General features: G+C 54.3%; 1 protein-coding gene across 2 annotated transcripts in view; it reads right to left on the bottom strand.

Moving 5' to 3' along the window:
* COL6A2 (collagen type VI alpha 2 chain) overlaps positions 1-10,528 on the bottom strand; it is a 28,681-nt gene extending 18,153 nt beyond the window's left edge. For both annotated transcript variants that reach the window (XM_036350265.1, XM_036350266.1), the window contains exon 1: positions 10,420-10,528. The gene's annotated coding sequence lies outside the window, so the exon portion shown is untranslated. The remainder of the gene's footprint in view (positions 1-10,419) is intronic.
* Between the last annotated feature and the right edge of the window lie 9,778 nt (positions 10,529-20,306).

The following is a 20,306-nucleotide window of genomic DNA, read 5'->3' on the forward strand; positions in this document are numbered from 1 at the left end:
TGGATGGGCCACAAGCATCGAGTGGGCACAGAGACTGCGGGCTTTGGGCTCAGTTCTGGGTGGGATTAGCACGTTCACCGCTGTCCCTGCCCTGGAGCCTCCGTAGTGGAAGACATCCCGATTCTTGGGAACTGAAAGCATTGTGAGGACCCTGGGGAGGGTGCTGGGGGCAGGGCAGAGGGGTCAGCTGGGGGTGACCGGGGAGAAAGGGCAGCGGGGGAGGGGTGAGTGAGGTCCAGGCTGGCGTGGGGACGGGCCTTGGTACTTGATTCCTATTTGTCCAAATGACCCCACACTGACTGGTTAGGGCAGTGATGGCGAACCTATGACACCTATGTCACCTCTGACAGGCGAACTCATTTTTTTGGTTGATTTTTCTTTGTTAAATGGCATTTAAATATATAAAATAAATATCAAAAATATACATCATTGTTTTACTATGGTTGCAAATATCAAAAAATTTCTATCTGTGACACGGCACCAGAGTTAAGTTAGGGTTTTTCCAAATGCTGACACGCCGAGCTCAAAAGGTTCGTCATCACTGGGTTAGGGAGAAAGGCCTGGGGGTGGAATAGAGGGGCCGGCAGGCAGCGGGTGCCCAGGACTGGGGGACCCTCCCAGAGCCAATGGCTGTGCCCCGGCAGGTGTTCACGGGTCTGTTTCCCCGTCACGTGCTGCTCCCTGTGCCCGGGCCCATCCGGCGGCCACACAGGCAGGGAGAGGACCTGGAGGCTGGGCGGGCTGGCTGGGCGTAGGGACCAGATGTGAGAGGAATGAGAACTCTCTGTGGGAAGGTGGGGAAGGGGCTCGGCTCAGATGTTCTGCTGGAGACCCCTGCAACCTCACACCCACCCCCCGCCCCCAAGCTGCCTCTCAAAGCCCCCAGACCACAGGGCAGGCCCAAAGAAGTTGTGGCCTTGCCAGGAACTCGGGGTCCTGCTGGTGGGGGCAGCACTAGCTGGCTGGGCTCTCACAGGACTGGGGGTGTGAGGCGGTGCCTGGAGAGCTTCGGGGGAAACAGGCATCAGGGCACTTTAGCGCAGTTACGGGCATCCCCGCTGCGGGAACCTCTTATGTTTGAGAGGAGGTGGATGGCGGGGGGCGGGGGCAGGTGTTACTACACCGGGGTTTACGGTGAGAGGGGCTGGTCCTGGCATAGTTAGGGGTGAACAGGACATGACCCTGCCTCCCTGACATGGGGACATAGGACAAGAGACCATGATCCTGCAAGTAATGGCTGTGACCCAGTATGTAGGCTTTGACAGTTGCCGAGATCAAAGCAAGCTCAGAGGAAGCACCAGGGAATCCAGGAGGGCTTCCTGCAGGAGGTGACAGATATGCCAGACAGAAAGCCAGCCACAGGAAGGGAGCTCCTGCCCAGGCAGAGGCTGGTTCAAGAGGAGGGTGGAGACAGCACGGTGAGATGGGGCTGAGAAGGTAGTGAGTGGCAGGCCAGGGCCCTGAAGAACCTGGAAGCCACAGGGAGTTGAGCTGGGACAGTCAGAGCCAAGGGGTCCAGAGACATCAACCACTGGTAATGGCCACTGTGGGACCTTAGTCAGGGAGGCCGCTCACAGCTGAACACCGGATGTGGGCCCAGCTCTGTCCTCCAGTACCCTTCACCCTGCAGCCCCCATGGGGGAGAGACCCAGTGGGAGTGCCGTGCGTACCACCCTGATCCGCCTACTACAGGTGGGGGAGGAGAGAACCTAGGGGCCAGAAAGACGGCACCCGGATTGGCCCTGCTCCCCTCACCCCCAACACAACACACACACACACATATACACAACCACATACACATTACACACTTAATAAATTAAAAGAGGCCCACATAATAAAGTGTACTGGTAGAAAATCTTACTCTTTGCTCTAACTCAAAGAAAGAAATTTTCATTACAATAAAATTGTAAGGAAAACTTTCAAAAATATTTACATAGGAAAGAACAGAATAGCAACGACAAAATACAGGAAACACCTAAAGGGAAAAATAATTTTGTCTCTGTGGGAGACAGCTTCCAGGGTGGCCCCCAATTATTCTTGCCTCCTGGTATCCATGTCCTCACGAAGTCCGCCCACACACTGAATCATCGCCGGCCTGTACGACCGACAGAATAACCTGGAAGAGATGGTGTGTGACATCTAAGACTAGGTCATCGAAGATCCTGTGGTTTTGCCCGGTTCTCTTGGATTACCTGCTAAAGGGGGAGCCAGCTGAAGGGGAACCCTCTCAAGCAGCCTTTGCAGAAGCCCCCGAGGGAGGAATGGAGGCTTCCAGCCAACAGCCGGGGAAGGGAGCTGTCTTAGAAGCAGGTCCTTATCCCAGTCAAGACTTGAGATGACCTCATCCCTGGCCAATTGCACCTCATCAGGGCTCCTGAGCTAGACTCACCCGGCCAAGCCACTCCTAAATTCACAAGCTGAATAAATTACAGGATAGTAAATGCGTAGTGTGTTAAATCTCTAAGTTTTGAGGTAACTTATTATGTGGCAATAGAAAGCTAATAGAGGCATCAAACACAAATCGAGAAAAGGAGATGGTGGCAGGGCTGGGACAAGGGCTCACACTGTGAGTAGAAATAAAGGTAATCCTATCTCACACAGGGAACCCAAATAAATCTCTGGAGAAGTAACTGAGTGCAAAACATGGACCAAAAGCCCTTGAAGAAAATAGAAAGGATGAAATGACAATGAAATATCTTCTATGGTTACTCTCTATAGAGTAACCACATCATCTATTTTTTATTAATTTTTGTTAATCCTCACCAGAGGATATTTTTCCATTGATTTTTTTAAAGAGAGAGTAGAAAGGAGGGGAAGAGACAGAGAGAAAGAAACACTGATGTGAGAGAGATTCATTGATTGGTTGCCTCTTGCACGCACCTCGACCAGGACAGGGATAGAACCTGCAACCGAGGTATGTGCCCTTGACCGGGAATCGAACCCGGGACCCTTCATCCACTGAGCCAAACGGCCAGGGCTAGGCTACATCATTTAGCACTTACAACAGTCCTCGACATAGGTACTATTATACCATTTCATAGCCAAGGAAACTGAGAGTAAGTGTACGTAACTTGTCCAAGGTGTTCAGCTAATAGCTGAGGTCCAAATCCACTAGGGACTTCACTATGGGTTCCACAGAAATGGAAAAGGTTGTAAGAGAGTATTATAAGTAACTGTAACCTAGATAAAATGGACAAATTCTGAGAAACACAAAACCTCTGAAGACCAAACCATGAAGAAATAGATATTCTGAACTGATCTATAAGTAGTAAGGATATTGAGTCAGTAATTGAAAATCTCCTGACAAAGAAAAGCCTTGGACATGATGGCTTCACTGGTGAATTCTACCAAACATTTAAAGAAAAACTAACACCAATACTCCTCAAACTTTCCCCTTTCAATTCACCAAACAACAATTGAAGAGGAGGGAATACTCCCTAAGTCATTCCATGAGGCCAACATTATCCTTATACTAAAGCCAGACAAAGACACTACAAGAAAAGAAAACTATAAACCAATATCCCTTGTGAACATTGGTACTAAAATCCTTAACAAAATATTAGCAAACAGAATTCAGCAGATAGTAAAAGTGTTAAAAACCATGACCAAATGGGATTTATTTCTGGAATGCAAGGATGGTTCAACATATAAAAATCTATCAATGCAATACATCACATTAACAGAACAAAGGGAAAAAAATCCTCATAATCATCTCAACTGACACACACACACAAAACTTTTGATAAAATTCAACACCCTATTATGATAAAAACACTCAACAAACTAAAAATAGAAGGAAACTACCTCAGTGTAAGAAAAACCATAAACGGAAATTCCATAACAAACATACTCAATGGTGAGAGGCTGACAGCTTTTCCTCTATGATCAGGAACAAGGCAAAGATGTCCACTTTTGTCACTTCTACTCAACATAGTATTGGAAGTCCTACCCAGAACAGTTAGGCAAGAAAAAGAAATAAAAAGCATTCAAACTGCAAGGATGAGATAAAATAATCTGTTTACAGATGTTATGATCTTATATGTAGAAAACCCTAAAGATCCCATAAAAAGAAACTTGGAATAAATAAATTCAGCAAAGTAGCAGGATACAAAGTCAACACTCAACAATCAGTTGCAGTTTCGTGCACTAACAATAAACAATGCAAAAAGCAAATTAAGAAAACAACTCCATTTACACCAGCATAAAAGGAAAAAACTACTTGGAATTACCTTTACCCAGGAGGTGAGAGACTTAGTCCCTGAAAACTATAAAACGTTCCTGAGAGGCATAGATAAACGGAAAGATGTTCCACATTCATGGATTAGAAGACTTATATTAAGATGTCAATACTACCAAAGTGATTTAAAGATTTAATGCAATCTTTATCAAAACGTCAATGTTGATTCTTTACAGAAATAGAAAAATCCATTCTAAAATACATAAGGAATTTCAAGAGACCTCAAAGAACACAAACAATCCTAAAAGACAAGAACAATGCTGAAGAACTCACACTTTCTGATTTCAAAACTTACTGTAAAGCTATGATAATCAAAATAGTATGGTAATGGCATAAAGATAGATAACAGACCAATGGAACATAATAGGGAGTCCAGAAATGACCCTTGCAAAAATAGTGAAATGATTTTCAGCAAGGGTGTCATGACCATTCAATGGGGAAAAAGACAGTTTTTCAACAAATAGTGCTGGGAAAACTGGATATCCACATGCAAACGAATGAAGGTGGAATCTTACCTGACACCATACATAAAAATGAACTCAAAATGGTCCTGGCCTAATGTAAAATCTAAATCTATAAAAATTTAGAAGAAAACACAGGGCAAAATCTTCACAACATTAGATTTGGTGTTGACTTCGAGGATATGACACAAAGAGCACAAGCAACTAAAAAGATAGACAAATTGGACTTCATAAAAATTAAAAAGAAAATTGTGACTCAAAAAGCAACCTACAGAATAGGAAATAATATTTTCAAATAATTTTTTCTGATAAGGGATTAGTATCCATAATTTAGAGAACTAAAAATCAATGACAAGAAAACCCAAAAAGCATAATTCAAAAATGGGCTAAGGACTTAAAATAGACATTTCTTTAAAGAAGAATTATAAATGGCCCATAAGCACACAAAAAGATGCTCAACATTACTAATTAGGGAAACAAAAATCAAAATTATGAGATACCACATCACACTCATTAGGATGGCTGCTATAAAAAAACAACATCCCAGAAAATAAAAAGTGTTGAGGAGAATTCAGAGACACTGGAATTGTTTGGTGGGAATGTAAAATGGTAGAGCTATTGTAGACAACAGTATGGTGGTTCCTTAAAAAAATAAAAGTGGATTTCCCATATGATCCAGCAATTCCACTTCTGGGTATAATTCCACTCAAAAGAATTCAGAGCAGGGTCTCAAAGAGATATCTGTACACCCATATTCATAGCAGCACTATGCACAATGGGTAAAACATGGAATCAACATGAGTGTCCATTGATGGATGAATGGATAAGTATAATATGGTATATACATACAATGAAATATTATTCAGTCTTAAAAGGGAAGGAAATTCTGACACACGCTACAATATGGATAAACCTTAAGGAAATTATACTAATAAAACAAGCCAGTCACAAAAAGACAAATACTGGTAAGACTCCAATTACATGAGATACTTAGTAGCAGAGAGCCAGGAGGTAGAATGGTGGCTGCCAGGGGCTAGGGGAGAGAATGGGGAGTTACTAGTAAGTGTTTCATGAGGACAGATTTCAGTTTTGTGAAATGAAAAGAATTGTGGAGATCCAGGTGGTGAAGGGCACAACAGTATGAATATACTTCATACCATCTACACTAATAAAAAAGAAACATGCAAATTGGTGTCACTCTGCTACACCCACAAGCCACGCCCACAAGCCAATCAGGAGCAAGTATGCAAATTAACCTAACCAAGATGGCGGCAGCCACAGAGCTGGAGCGAGCAGGAGGCTTGGGTTGGCCCCAGCGATGGAAGAAGCCAAGCTTCCACCTGTCCTGGCCAGCCCTGGCCTCCACTCACGGCTACAAAGTTTCAATTATAGAAGATAAATAAATCCCAGATACCTGCTTTCCTCCGCTCAAGGAGGTGCTGAAAAAAAAAAAGAAAAAAGGAGGGGCTGGGAGCTTGGGTCACCGGGGGCCATGGCCAGCCTGCAAACAGCCATCAGCTCCTCACCCAGGCTGGCCAGGCACCCCAGTAGGGACCCCCTCCCTGAAGGGGGTGTGGCCAGCTTGAAAACAGCCCTCAGCCCCTCACCCAGGCTGGCCACAACCCCCAGCGGGGACCCTCACCCCATGGGGGTGTGGCTGGCCTGCAAACCACCACAGGCCCCTCCCCTAGGCTGCCCCACGCCCCAAGGGAACCCCCACCCTGATCTGGGACACCCTTCAGGGCAAACCAGCTGGCCCCCACCCAGGCACCAGGGCTCTATCCTATTTAATAATAGACAAACATGGTAATTGACCATATCTTCGCTATGTCTCCCATTGGCTAATCAACACGATATGCAAATTAACTGCCAACAAAGATGGTGGCTAATTTGCATACTGCAGGCAGGGTGGGCCAGCGCGAGCCGCCATCCGGGGCCCCCGTGTGCCACCTAAGCCCCGCCCCCAGCCGGGACCCCCGTCTGTGGCCCTGGGCGGGCAGGACCCCTGCCTGTGGCCCTGGGCGGTGGGGCTTGGTGGCGCAATTGGCCTGAGGAAGCCCTAATCTTGCAGGAATCCTCCTGCAATGGGCTTCTAGTCTATATTAACACATTGTATGCGGGAAACGTATTTATACGTTTTACGTTGACTGTAGTAGTAGAGCGTGGGACACGTATTAATACGTTTTTTATAGACTAGTGGTAGAATGCGGGTAACGTATAAATACGTAAACTAAAGTTATCGTAATTTTACTGAACGTTGCCATTTGCGCAAAAAATTAGCAAAAATGGCTCGCGCCACCTGTTAGCGCGTGATAAAAACTACCCGCAAACAATGTGTTAATAAAAGGGCAATATGCTAATTAGACTGGGAGACCTTCCAGGAGACCTTCTGAACGTTCTTCCGGACAAAGCCATGGCGGCGGGGCCGAGATAGAGGCGGTTAGAGGCCAAGAGGGGAGGGCAGTTGTGGGTGATCAGGCTGGTGGGGGGCGGGGCCGTTGGGGGTAAGCAGACCAGCAAGGGGGCCAGTTGGGGGTGAGCAGGCCATCAGTGGGGGTCAGTTGGAGGTGATCAGGACAGTGAGGGGGGGCAGTTTGGCTTGATCAGGCCAGCAGGGGGGCAGTTGGGGGTGAGCAGGCTGGCAGGGGAGGCAGTTGGAGGCGAGCACACTGGCACGGGAGGCAGTTGGGGGTGATCAGGCTGGTGGGGGGCATTTAGGGGCAAGCAGGCCGGTGGCAGGGGGGTGTTGGGGGCGAGTAGGCCAGCAGGCAGAGTGGTTAGGGGCAATCAGGCAGGCAGGTAGGCAGGTGAGCGGTTAGGAGCCAGTAGTCCTGGATTGCAAGAGGGATGTCCGACTGCCAGTTTAGGCCTGATCCCTGTAAACCGGCAGTAGGACATCCTTTGAGGGGTCCCAGATTGGAGAGGGTGCAGGCCAGGTTGAGAAATGCCCCCTCCCCTGTGCACGAATTTCGTGTACTGGGCCACTAGTTGAACTATATATACACTCACAATGGTTAAGATAGTAAATTTTATGTTATGTGTATTTTACTACAATTTTTAAAAATCGGGGGGAGAAAAATTCTTACATATTAGTAAAAATAAGCACCCATGAGACAAATGGGGAAATCATAACCTGGCAAATAACAACACTACAAACAGTCAGTGATCAAAAATGTTGAACCACACAAAAACCAAGAACTCACACAAACCAACAAGATGCCATTCCTCATCCATGAAATTGGCAAATAAGAAAAGAGACAGTCCATTGTCTGTCCCTGATGACGGACACCCGGGGCCTTCTCCACTTCTCTGGTGGGCATCTGACAACCACCTTGAAAGCCTTGACACCTTTCAGAAGTTTTGGCTCAGACCCTGCTCTACTGGGAGTAGAGGCCCCTCACAGCTGGGGTCCCCACCCTCCGCCTGCTCATCACAGTGTCTGCAATACACCACCATGAGGCTGGTGTGGCGTGGGTGCTGACATGCTTTGGGTCCTGGCGGGTCTGTGGAGGAGGTTGCTTTATGATATGGCCTGAACCCAACATGTGCCCCTTGGAGGGGTCACCCACCCCCCTGCCAGGGCCTGTTCACTGAGCTGATGAACCCTGCTTTGTATAAATGTGCAGAAGGAGCCACAAGAGAGACTGACCCATTGAAATGTGGGCTGTGTTTAAAAGGAATCAAACTGTTTAAAACATCCTAAGAGCTAATTTCTCCCCACCAGCATGACAAAGTCTTTTGTGGCTGTAAACTTGACCTACCTACACCCCATGCACCTGGAGACCCCTAGCAGCCCCGCAGGTAAAAGTACTATCAATCCTGACCTCATTACACAGATGAGAAATGGGAGGCTGCAGAGGAGCGTGGGCGCGGCTCCCTCCCCAACAGAGCCCACTGAGCTGGCTGGCTGGCGATGCAGAGTCCCCATTGGGTGTGGGCGTGCACTGCCCAGTGCAGGGGCCTGTGCCCCACCCGACCAGGTGGCCCAGTGGACCACGCCCGACTTTGCCCCTGGACATTGCCTTCCCTGTGGCTTCCCCTGCAGATGAGCCCAACAATTGCCCCGACCAGCTGTGGTCTTCCCCGGCCTCCCAGGTCACTTTCAACAGCACAGCATGGCAGCTTTAAAGAGGCCGGAGTGGCCCCGAGGCCTATGAAACCCACGTCCAGCCAAGGGGACACACCTGGGCCCCGGGTGCCCAGCCCCTCCAGTCTGGCCAGGAGGTTCTGAGTCACGTATGCCCGGGGCCCAGCTCCACTCTCCTTTCTCTGAATGACTGAGGCAGACAACTTCCCTCCTGGAGCCCTACATTCCCGTCCCTGTCCCCGCCTCCTGGCCGTGGATGTTAAGCAGATGTAAGATGGCCTCCTGGTCAGAACGGTATTGAAAGGAAAAAAACGAGGGAAATCTGTGGATCTCAAGCCTCCTTCTCTTTGGCGTCCATCTAAACGTGCAGTTCCCCTCCGCTGGGACAGCGGCTTAGAGCAGGGGTGTGGGCGCGGGAGCCTGCAGTCTCTTCTCTGGGTACAGGGGCCATACTGCGGGTGGGCACTGGGCGGAGAGGTAGGAATACCTGAGCCCCCGCATCCTGCCGTTTTGTGTAGTTACTATGTAACTAGGGTCCGTAGTTTGCCCGACTTTGCCTCCCAGAGGTTGACCCCCGCCTTGCCCTGAGGGTGCTGGGCTCCCGGAGTTCTGCTGGACGGGTGGGGTGAGGAGTGCTGGGTGGGGCAGGGCCCTCCTGCCCCCACGGGAAGCCACCAAAGGTGAGCTCAGCTGGGCTCCCACCTCACTTCCTGCTGTGACCACTCAGCCCCCTGCTTTTCTCCCCAGCAGACTTTGAGGGGGGAGGCAGGGATGTAGAGGGCACCTCCAGCCTCAGAGAATGGGGCGGGGGGGGGGGGGGGAAGGCTGCGTTATTGCTGATACTGAGGGTGGGGGTGTGTGACCTGTCCCCACTCCCCGCCCTGTTTCTACCCTTGGGGTATCTAAGACCCCCCGCCTCCTCCTCTCCATCCCCCTCTCTTCCCTCCCCCCTCCCCCCAGATCATTCTATCCGGGCCATTCTTTCCAGAAGTGCTCTCTCCCTCAGCTCAGGGGAGAGGGGCCAGCACCCCTGGAGACCCTGTGCCCAGTTCCACACAAAGGGGAGGTCTTCCCAGGGGTGGCTGGGGCTGAATCCCTCTGAAGGTGTCCTCCAGGCCACAGATAACCCAGAGGTCCCAGGGCCCCGGGTCTGACTGCAGACGCTGAGCCCCTCCAGCTACTTGGTAACTTGTGGAGGGAGGGGGTGAGGCCCCAGCAGACAGCCCGAACTGCAGCATCTTAGCAGGGGACCAGGAATAGGGAGGAAGCCCCATTCCAACTCTGTCCCAGAAGAGGCCAAAGTGGGGACAGTCCAAACTTGGCACCGCCTGGCCCCACTGCCGAGGCAGCTAAGGCGTGGACGTGAGGAACTGTGACCCAAGATCCAGTGGTTGAAATGGGGCCGCGAAGGGGGGCCATTACCGCGGGGAGAGCTGTCGGGGCGCGGCCCGGGAGAGCCCACCCGGGGCGCCCGCGGACCGGGACCGGGTCCTCCGCGTCCCGCACGGTCCTGTCCCGTCCAGCAGGACTTGCCAACCAGCAGGACGCGGCTCCAGGCGGGCTGCCCGGGCTCCGGGGCCGGACCACAGGTCCCCACTTTGTGGGTCCCGGGGCCAGGGTCAAGGGGCGCTTACCTGACCCCGAGCGCGCGGGGCGCCCTCGCTGTGCACGTCCGAGGATCAGGTCCTGGCCGCGGAGAGCCGCGCCGAGTGGGCAGGAGGGAGGGGACGCGGGAGGGGCCGCCGTCTTTATACCACCCCGCCCCCTCCCAGCCCGCCCCTGGAGCGCGGCCACGGGGAGGCGCTGCGGCCCCGCGGATGGGCTGGTGGGGGGACGGGCGGCCGGGGGACAAAAGGGAGAATCCGGGAGGCCAAAGTCAGTGGGAGCGGGAGAGCCACCCCCACCCCGACGCGGCGAGGGTGGGGCGCTGCCACTTCTCCAGAAACAGTCGTGGGCGCAGTTAGAGGTCCCCCGACCCCAACCCCGCTCCTTCCGCCCTGCTGCCCCCCCCCCCCCCCCCCCCCCCCCCCCCCCGCCCGCTTCCCTGCCTTTCACTGGGGCTTGGGGATTGGGGACCACACCCTGCACCGAGGGCCCAGGCGGGGAGACCAGCACTCCCCCTCGAAGAAGATGCGTCCCCCAGCTCAGTTTCCCGCCCCACCCCCGTCGGTGTCCCCCAGCTCAGTGCCCCCTGCTCAGTGCCCCCTGCTCAGGGCCCCCAGCTCAGTGCCCCCTGCTCAGGGCCCCCAGCTCAGGCCCCCTGCTCAGTGCCCCCTGCTCAGGGCCCCCAGCTCAGTGCCCCATGCTCAGGGCCCCCAGCTCAGGCCCCCTGCTCAGTGCCCCCTGCTCAGTGCCCTCTGCTCAGTGCCCCCAGTTCAGTGCCCCCTGCTCAGGGCCCCCAGCTCAGTGCCCCCTGCTCAGGGCCCCCTGCTCAGGGCCCCCAGCTCAGGCCCCCTGCTCAGTGCCCCCTGCTCAGGGCCCCCAGCTCAGTGCCCCCTGCTCAGTGTCCTCCAGCTCAGTGTCACCTGCTCAGTGCCCCCTGCTTAGGCACAGCGGGGTTCCAGCCTTTCTCCATCTGGGGACAGCTCCCGCAAGGCCACCAGTCAGAACGTGCCCTTGGTGGGCTCAGCCCTGTGCAGAAGGTGACAGAGGTGGGTTAGAGGGCAGGGATGGCTGGGAAAGGCCAGGGCAACCAGGACAGCCAAAGCCTCAGGTGGGCTGGGTGGGGAGTGAGGACCCTCTTCCTTGCAAAACCCCCACAGGTACCCTTGGCGCTGGGCTGTGAGGCCACTGTGATGTCCTACCTGAGAGGAGTCTGGGAGAGGAGTCTGGCAAGGCCTTGGTGGAGCGGGAGGCCCCCAGGACCAGGGCTTCTCTGTGACATGGGATGTTGGCGGGACTGGGGGCTCGGTGCCTGGGCTGTGGGACAGGCCACATCACCGCCATCCTTGGGGGTGGGGGGAGCAGTAACATCACGCAGCTCCAGCCTCAGATGAACAGCCTTGCAAATCTCTGATTGAGTCCTGCCCCCGCAACCCCCGCCAAAAGGAGAGAGACCCCAGAGCTTCCTGGTCACCTGTGTGTGCCCTCGGCTGGGGCGGGGGGGGGGGGGGGGGGGGGGGAGGGGGGGTGTCCCTGCATGCACACCCTCTGATCTTCCTAACACCTTCCATTTGGGCTCTGATTCTCTGCACCCCACTTCCCATCTCCTGGCCAGACAGTAAGGTGCCAAAGGCAGGGGTCTGTGGAGGCAACAGTGTTCTTGGTGAGCCCAGCAGTAGTGACAGTTCAAGCAGAGGGGGAGCGACTTCCTGGGTGGGGAGGGACAGGCCGCCCCTGCAGCCTCAGGACAGGACGCCCTGCTCTGATGTCCAAAGTCCTGCAAGTTTGTCCTGACCCCAGCACACGGCCTCCCACGGGTGTCCAGCTCCCAGTGCCCCTCAGGCTGGACACCCATCAGCACCATTCTGCTTTCCACTGCCTCCCTGGGCACCAGTCACTGCTCTCCTCGGCCACAGCGCCTTTCCTGTGGGCTGTGGGTGCCTGGAGCCAGGGGCCATTGGAGAGGGTGTGTGTGTAGATAAGTGTGTGAATGTATCAGTGTGTGTGTGTGTGTGTGTGTGCACCCGGTAGCGTGTGAGTGCATGTGTGTCTATGTATACGTGTGCATATGCATGAGTGTGGTAGCCTGATGATGACTATTCTGCTGCTGGGGCCCACTGACTGAGGGCCTGTGTGCTGCCCTCTGCATGCACCTGCCCTCTCACAGGGGGCTTCCCACAGGGGCTTTGGGGGTAGGAAGACAGGCCCGCTCCTTCAATTAGAGCAGTGGTTCTCAACCTTCTTAATGCCGTGACCCTTTAATACAGTTCCTCAAGTTGTGGTGACCCCCAACCATAAAATTATTTTCGTTGGTACTTCATAACTGTAATTTTGCTACTGTTATGAATCGTCATGTAAATATCTGATATGCAGGATGTATTTTCATTGTTACAAATTGGACATAATGAAAGCATAGTGATTAATCACAAAACCAATATGTAATTATATATGTGTTTTCTGATGGTCTTAGGCGACCCCTGTGAAAAGGTCGTTCGACCCCCAAAGGCAGTGGTTCTCAATCTCGGCTGCACATTAAAATCCTGATTTCTGCCCAAAGGGGTTGTGACCCACAGGTTGAGAACCGCTGAATTAGAGCTAGATTTGGCTCCAGGTGTTCCCACCAAGCCCTCACCTTCCCTCCCACCATCCTTCACAGGGCTCTCACCTGTGGTCTGTAGGCTCCTTCATCATGCCCTGCTCGGACCCGTCACAGCCTTGCCTCATAGGCCTTTAATCAGATCCCGCCTGCCTCCTTCTGAGAGAAGCCCAGGGGACAGGGAGTGCAGGAGGGGCTTCCTGTAGCTCACCCAGCACTGGCAGGTGAAGGGGACGCCCTCCTCAGTGTGGGCGGTACAGGTAGTTCCTAGCACAAGGTGGAGGCCCAGTTGCTCGATTTCTCAAGGGCGACCTGGGAAACCATCCCCGGGGGAGGGAGCAGCTTGCGGGTGTGAGGACTCAGGTGTGTGAAGCGGGTGGTGGGCTGGCTGCTGAGTGGCACTGACAGCCCTGCAGAGGGAGAAGGGAGGCCAATGCGACTGACCACAGTGAGAGGCTCAGCCTGAGGACCACAGGCCTCTTTGGCCTGAAGGGAAATCCCACGAGGATGTGATGAGAGGACGCCAGCTCCAGGTGTTTGAATGCGCGCCCTCGCTGGTCTGCGAAGGTCAGGACCCCGGCTGGGATAACCTGAGACTCTAAAACAGTGGTTCTCCACCTTGGCTGCACATTAGAATCACCTGGGAATCTTGTTAAAATCCTGATTTCTGGGCCTCATCCTCCGGAAATTCTGTTTCTTTGTTACTAATGATGAGGCCCAGAAATCAGTATTTTAACAAGATTCCCAGATGATTCTAATGTGCAGCCGAGGTGGAGAACCACTGCTCTAAAACATGGACCGGGACATCCGAGGGGAAGCCCTAGGACGAGGGTCTGCAGGCCCCTGACCTCTCAGGGCTTTGTAAGAGCCAGCACTTCCTCTGTGCTGGGAGATGCTGAGTCCCCCGCCCTGCAAGGCACCAGGTGCCCTCATCAGATGCCACCCCACCCTGTTCTCTGGCTGGGAGGCCAGTGACAGCAAGCCAGGCCAGTGTAACCTGGGTGGGGACGTGCTGGGCCTGATCAGGGAGGCAAGGAGCTGCCAGCACACCACTGCAGGAGCCAGGGGAGCCCCTGGGGAAGGCTGTGGGGTCACCGAGTAGAAGATGGGAAGCAAGCATTATTGCCTTGGAGGCATTTCCTCGGAACATGGAACTTAATCGCCTGGCAAGCTCTCAGGCCATGAGCAGACTCAGTTCTGGGGAAGGCAATGGCCCGTGCCGAGCAGCGTGGACATGCACAAGCTGGTCTGGTAGGTGGCCAAGGAGGAATGGAGAGGCAGGGGCTCCGGTAAAAAGGCCCTGTTCTGGGACTAGAGCTAATTTTCCCACTCGGAAGTGTTGACTTCAGGGCACACCTCCACACACATATACTGTGATATACTCCAGTGCTCCCCCCAGAGACCTACAGCATTTACTGAGTGACTGAACATGCGGGAAGGGACTGTCAGGATTTTTTTTTTTTGGTTAGTCCTCACCTGAGGATATTTTTTTTCTACTGATTTTCAGAGTGGAAGGAACTGGGAGAAAGAGAGAAACACCAACGTGAGAGAGACACATTGATTAGTTGCCTCCTGCATGCACCCCAACTGGGGCTGGGGTTGGAGCCTGCAACAGAGGTACATGCCCTTGACCAGAATTGAACATGAGACCCTTCAGTCTAAGGGCTGATGCTCTAGCCATTGAGCAACCAGCCAGGGCTGTCAAGACATTTTAAGGACAACTGGACACAGAACCTGAGTGGACACTGACTCCTGGAGACCCAAAATGTCATCATGGCCTCCTGTTGGAGGAGGGGCCAAGTAGTAAAAGGAATCCTGGCTGATATGCTGGTCACTGTGGGTGCCCTAGTCAACAGACCGCCCAGCGGTCATGTCCCTGGTCTCCAACTGTGTAATGTGCCCGCACACTGGGATCCTGGCCTGTGTGCTCGAAGACATTATAGGAGAGACGCCCAAGGGCAAACCTTGAACACTGTCCCCTCCACGCTTGGAAGGAAAACCACAAACAGCATGGCGTCCCTGGAGCTCGAGGCCCGGAGAAGGCAGGTGTGGTGGGCCATGTCTCTGTGTGGTCAAGAGCTGGCCTGTGCTTTGCAGAGAACATCAGATCCTGGAGAGTGACCCCGAGGCTTCACCAAGTAGCAGCCCAACTGCATCTGCGAGTGCCGGGCACAGTGTCCTGGTCACGGCAGATTAATAAGGTCATTGGTCGGCAACCACATTCTTTTTCATCCCACTTAGAAAAGAGGATTAGGATCTCCATTCACATGGGAGGGACAGTAATACACATTTGCGCTTGGCTTCAGGGCTGTGTTAACTCCCGTTCCGTCCTTATATAGTCCGAGGAGACCTGGACCACCTGGACATCCCATAGGACGCGAGACAGATGGTCACAGTGATGACATCATGCTGACTGAAGAGGACAGGTGAGAGGGGCCTAGGTGCTGGCCGTGAGACACATGTGCCCCCAAGGGTGGGAGATGAGCTCCGTGTAAATCCAGAGAGCTGCACTTCAGGGAAGTTCACAGGGGTCCGGTGGTCAGGGGCATGCTGGGATATCCCCCCAAAGTAAAATTAATTGCTGCATCTTACACGCCCCCAAAGGAGGAAGCACGGGGCCGGAGGCCTTTCTGGGTTCTGAAGGCAGCATAGTCCATTCTGGCCCATATCTCAGGTGACACGGAGGCAGCCAGCTTGGAGGGCCAGGAGCAGGGGTGTCTGTGCAGCTGGCCCAGGCTAGGTGCTTGGACCACATGGTGCAGGAGGTGTCAGTGTGGGAAAACACACCCTGCAGAGCTCAGGGGGAGTCTGGGGTCTGCAGCAAGGCCGGCATCTGCAGAGCATTCACCGTCAGGGAAACGCTTCCTCCTGGGCAGGGCAGCTGCCACTGCCAGCCTCTGCCCTCAGCGACACCAGACTCTGGCTTTGGGTTGGAACCGCCGGGATGTTGGGTACTTGCTTTGCGGCCCTGCTGGGACAGATTTGTTTCCCTTGATGTGCCAAGAGGTGGGCTTGTTCTGATGTTCTGGAATCGCAAGTGGGCTCCGTCCGCTCTGTCCTCATCATGCCCCTCTTGGCATCCCTGTTTGCCTGGCCCACAATCATGCCAGCACCCACACTGTCCCTTGTTCCTACAGGCAGAGGCAGGACTGCTCAGGGATTCTGAGGTGCAGAGGGATGGAGAGGCACCTGGCTAAGTCCTGCCTCCACCAGGTGCCCCGGTCCAGAGGGCCTAGAAGGCTTCACCTGGGCTGCCGCCTGTTTGAAGGGCCCCCAGTTGAAGTAGGTGGCCTGGTGCCCATGCGCCCCATGTGGGCTGTGCTGCCCCCCCCCCCCCCCGTTTCCAGTGAAGAAGTCACATGCCACGGTCACGTGACTGCCTTTTCGCGTTCTCAAACCTGTCCATGGGGAGATGGTGTGCAGATGAGTAACACGGATATGCCTCGGTGCTTCGGAGCTAAGGGATACCTACAGAGACATGTGTGAGCCATTAGCGCAGGAGCATTCTATATTTGGTCTGTCGGAGCCCTGAGTAATGCCATTTCCGTCTGTCTGCCCACATGTTCAGGCTGAGGAGGCAGTAAGTGGTTCCGTGTGGACCGGCCCTCTGTGGCTTTCTCATGCTCAGCACATCTTGTGGGACCGTTCTGGGTGGCGGGCCTTAGAAACATATTTAAGAAGACGTTTCAGGGCATGACTCTGCACTCACATTTTCCTTTGCTCTGGAGAGCAGTTTTCTCCTCCCCCACCTCAACGGTTCTCAGCTTTCTCCTGGGGCAACTCAGAAATTGCAAAACCCGCTATTAATGGGGAATGGGCAGTGTGTCCCCATATGTGTTCCAAATCGGTGGTAGAGCAGCGGGTTTTTGCATTTTAAGTCCAAACTAAATCACCAGTCTCAGCAGTCTTACCTGCCGCCCTTGTGCCTTGGTCTAGTTCATGACAACACTCGCACGTTGTGAGGACTCTGTACCGATAATTGCTCACTTCTTCAGGGGGAGCCGGGGCAGAGGCTGGGCACTGGGGAGGAGCCCTCAGGTGGTGGACGAGGGCACCAGGTGACAGGAAGGTTGAGGGACACTCGCTGGTGGGCAGCAGGTGCCCCTGGATGGAAAGGGGCCGTGAGTGTCTGATGAACTCCGGCGATGCTCTCTCCCGAGGCGTCTTTACTTCTCCTGGTGTCGGCGTTGGGCACAAGGTCATTTCTCAGGAAGCGAAGCCAGCCTGAGGGTAGCAGCACCCCAACGTGGTGTCCACAGAGCTCCCCTCACACACGTGGCCTATCAGATCCTGCACCATGACAGCCTTGCAGGACACAGTGCTCACGGGGGAGGTTAGGGAGAAAATTTCAGGTCTTTGAACTTCTTCCCCCTCCACCACCTCTGAGTACATCTAAACGACATGAAATTAGATTACAAATATTTCAAAATATTTATGTCTCATCATGAAAAGCTCCTCTTAACCAGCTGTGCTGTACTAGACGGAAAGGTCATCAGAAGGTCACGCAACTGATTTCTCTGGTGGCTTAGGAAGACCACGCCGAGGGTGCCCCGGGGGCTGGCTGGCCGGTGGGCGTGAGAACGCCAGGTGACCACCCACAGGACTTCTCACTGGGGGTCCCTGGTGGGGGGGGGGCAGGGACACCAAGCCCCAAAGTCTGAGCAAAACTTTGTGTGCATTTTCCTGGGATGAGAGCCTATAGATCTCACTGGATTCTCAAAGGTACATGTAATTCTAAAAACATTGCATATTTTTAAAGAACCGGGACACAGCAAAATGCACAAGTAGCATACTGAACGGAGATTAATCTTTCTGGGATGACGTAGGAGGTCCAGAGTCACCATCATCATCCCCATGACCACTACCATCACCTCCCCACTGCTATCACCCACCACCGCCATCACCGCCATCTTCATCACCACCGTGACCACTGCCAGCCCCATCACCACTGAATCGGTTATCTGTTTCTCCATAACGAACCATCCCCACACTTAGTGGCTTAAAACGACCACTTGATTTGCTCCCTTTTTGGGGTGGGTTGGCACTGTGGGCTGGGTTCAGCTGGGCAGGCCACCTGATTGCATTCATGTGGTGGCAGCCAGCTGGAGGCTTGGAGGGGGTGGGGTGACCGAGGATGGCATTCCTTATGGGTCTTGTGGGGCCGGGGTCTTGTTTCTCCGCCCTGTTGCTTCTCTGGAAGGACGCCTTAGACTGGAGTGCGTGGTGGCAGCATTGTGACTGAATGAGAGCGGAACTGCAGAGATTCTTGAGGTGCAGGCTCAGAAGCCATGCCACATCACTTCGCCGTATTTTGTTGGTCAAAGCCGGACACAGGCCAGCCGTGACTGGAGGGTTGGAGAACTAGACTCCAGCTCTTGTGGGATGTGACCACAGGTAGTCTGTACCATCTCCCACCGTGGCCTCCAGCACCTTCCTCCAGCCTTGCCAGCCTCTCCCCAAGGCGGGCTCGGACCATGGCAGGGGCTGATCTTACAAAGACACAGCCTCTGCTCTCACAGGTCGCGCTGTGCAGGAGATTCAGACATATTCATGACGGATAAATGGTGGTGGTGTGCTGCTCATACATACTCTCCAGTTGCACTCAGAGTCGCGAGGGAGAGAGAAGGGCAGGGTCCTGGTGTCTAGGGTCCTACTATCTTGGGGCAGGAGGTCGGGCCTCTGTCTGATGCAGAAGAGCAGTGTGCCCACCTACAGGACTGCCCCACACACATTCCCGCTGCCCAATGTGGGGGGAGGGTCAGGAGGCAAAAGGGCTCTTTGGGTGCTGGGAGCAGGCGCGAGGCCAAGTGATGCCTGGAACCCTTGGAGTCACCTGGAGGGACACACATTTCACAGACCCTCACCCCCAGCTCCTGCCAAGACTCAGGGATTGTGTGACACCTTCCACCCTCCAACTGCAACACTCCCTGGCATTCGGAAGGACAGGGCTGTGGCAGAGCGGTTTTGTGTCCTGCTGGGATGCTTACTCAGACCCCTCTCCTGGTGTGCGCCCTCAGGTTGGCCTGCTGCCCCCGTCCCTCCCGTGGGCTGACTCTGGGAGGGAGACTCAGCGCCATCAGCCTCAGAGAGGAATCAGTTCCCTTTGATGGAACCACTTTCTGGCAGGAAGAAATTTTAAATTGTCTGGCAAATCAAGCCCTAAACAGAACCAGCTTGTCTGAGGGTGAACAGCCTTAAGAGCAAATGAGCAGCGCTGACGAATTCCCACAGGCCTGCACTTGGGGTGGGCTGCGCTGTGGGCGAGTTGGAAGTGACTTCAAGGGAGCGCAATCCAGGGCTCTGGGTAATGATGGTGCGGGATGCTCTGAAATGCCACCAGGGCCCCGAGATTTCCCCTCCGGATCAGGGACTCCCAGGGCCCGGAGAGGCTCAGGCTCGGCCATCCTCAAAGCCCAGGGCCTCCCCTTGGCTACCCAGGCTCTCCCTCATCAGGAGCCCAGGGCCACCATGGGCGAGGTGATGTGAGGCCAGCAACATGCCGGCCACCTCCCTCTCTCCCTCAGCCCACTCCCTTATCCACACACCTAACCTGTGGCATGTGTGAACTCAGCGCAGGCAGGCGCAGGAGGGACACTGGTGGCCACTGCTGCCATCTGCAGGGGAGGTGGCGCCGTCCAGGGCCTCATGAGTAAACAACCTCACGAGGGAAGGATGCTGATGCCAAGAGGTCCCTGCCCCTCGGAACATGACCTGTGAAGCAGCCCAGGTCTGCGGTTGGGGGTCTGAAGGGGCTGCCAGGACGAGGGCCCCGCCTGGGTGGCCCTCGAACCCACAATGAGTCTTGGCTGCTCTAGTCCGAGAACAAGGTCCCTGAGCTGGGGGTCAGATGGGGCTTGAGGGGCAGGCAGCTGGTGGTGGCCCTGGAGGGCACAGCGGTGCCTGGAGTGAGTGGGCGAGTGAGTGGGTGAGACCAGAGCATCTGCTAGGTCTGCTGGCCCCACCCCTGAAGGAGGCCTCCTGGGGCCTCGCCTTCAGCATCGGTGTCTGAGCCACGGCTTGTGGACCCAGAAAGCTATTCCTGGAGCAAAGCCACTGAGGGCCCCGTCTGCAGGCCTCCTGCCCGACCCTCTCGGCCCTACCTGGGAGTGGTGTGAACTAATATGGACCCCACAGGCCATGCCTCATGGGAAGACACAAAGGCATGAGCCACACGTTCCCCCTCTACCGTGTCCACAATGAGGGCCTGTTCCTGAGGAGGGGAGCTGCTCCCCGGGGGGTGGGCGCCCGAGCTGCCCATGCTGGCTGGAAGGCATGAGGCTCTGAGCCAGTGGCTGTTGGCCCAGGCAACCTGGGCAGGGGAGC

Source organism: Myotis myotis, unplaced genomic scaffold (genome assembly GCF_014108235.1).
Source record: "Myotis myotis isolate mMyoMyo1 unplaced genomic scaffold, mMyoMyo1.p scaffold_m19_p_2, whole genome shotgun sequence".
Taxonomy (NCBI): Eukaryota; Metazoa; Chordata; class Mammalia; order Chiroptera; family Vespertilionidae; genus Myotis; species Myotis myotis.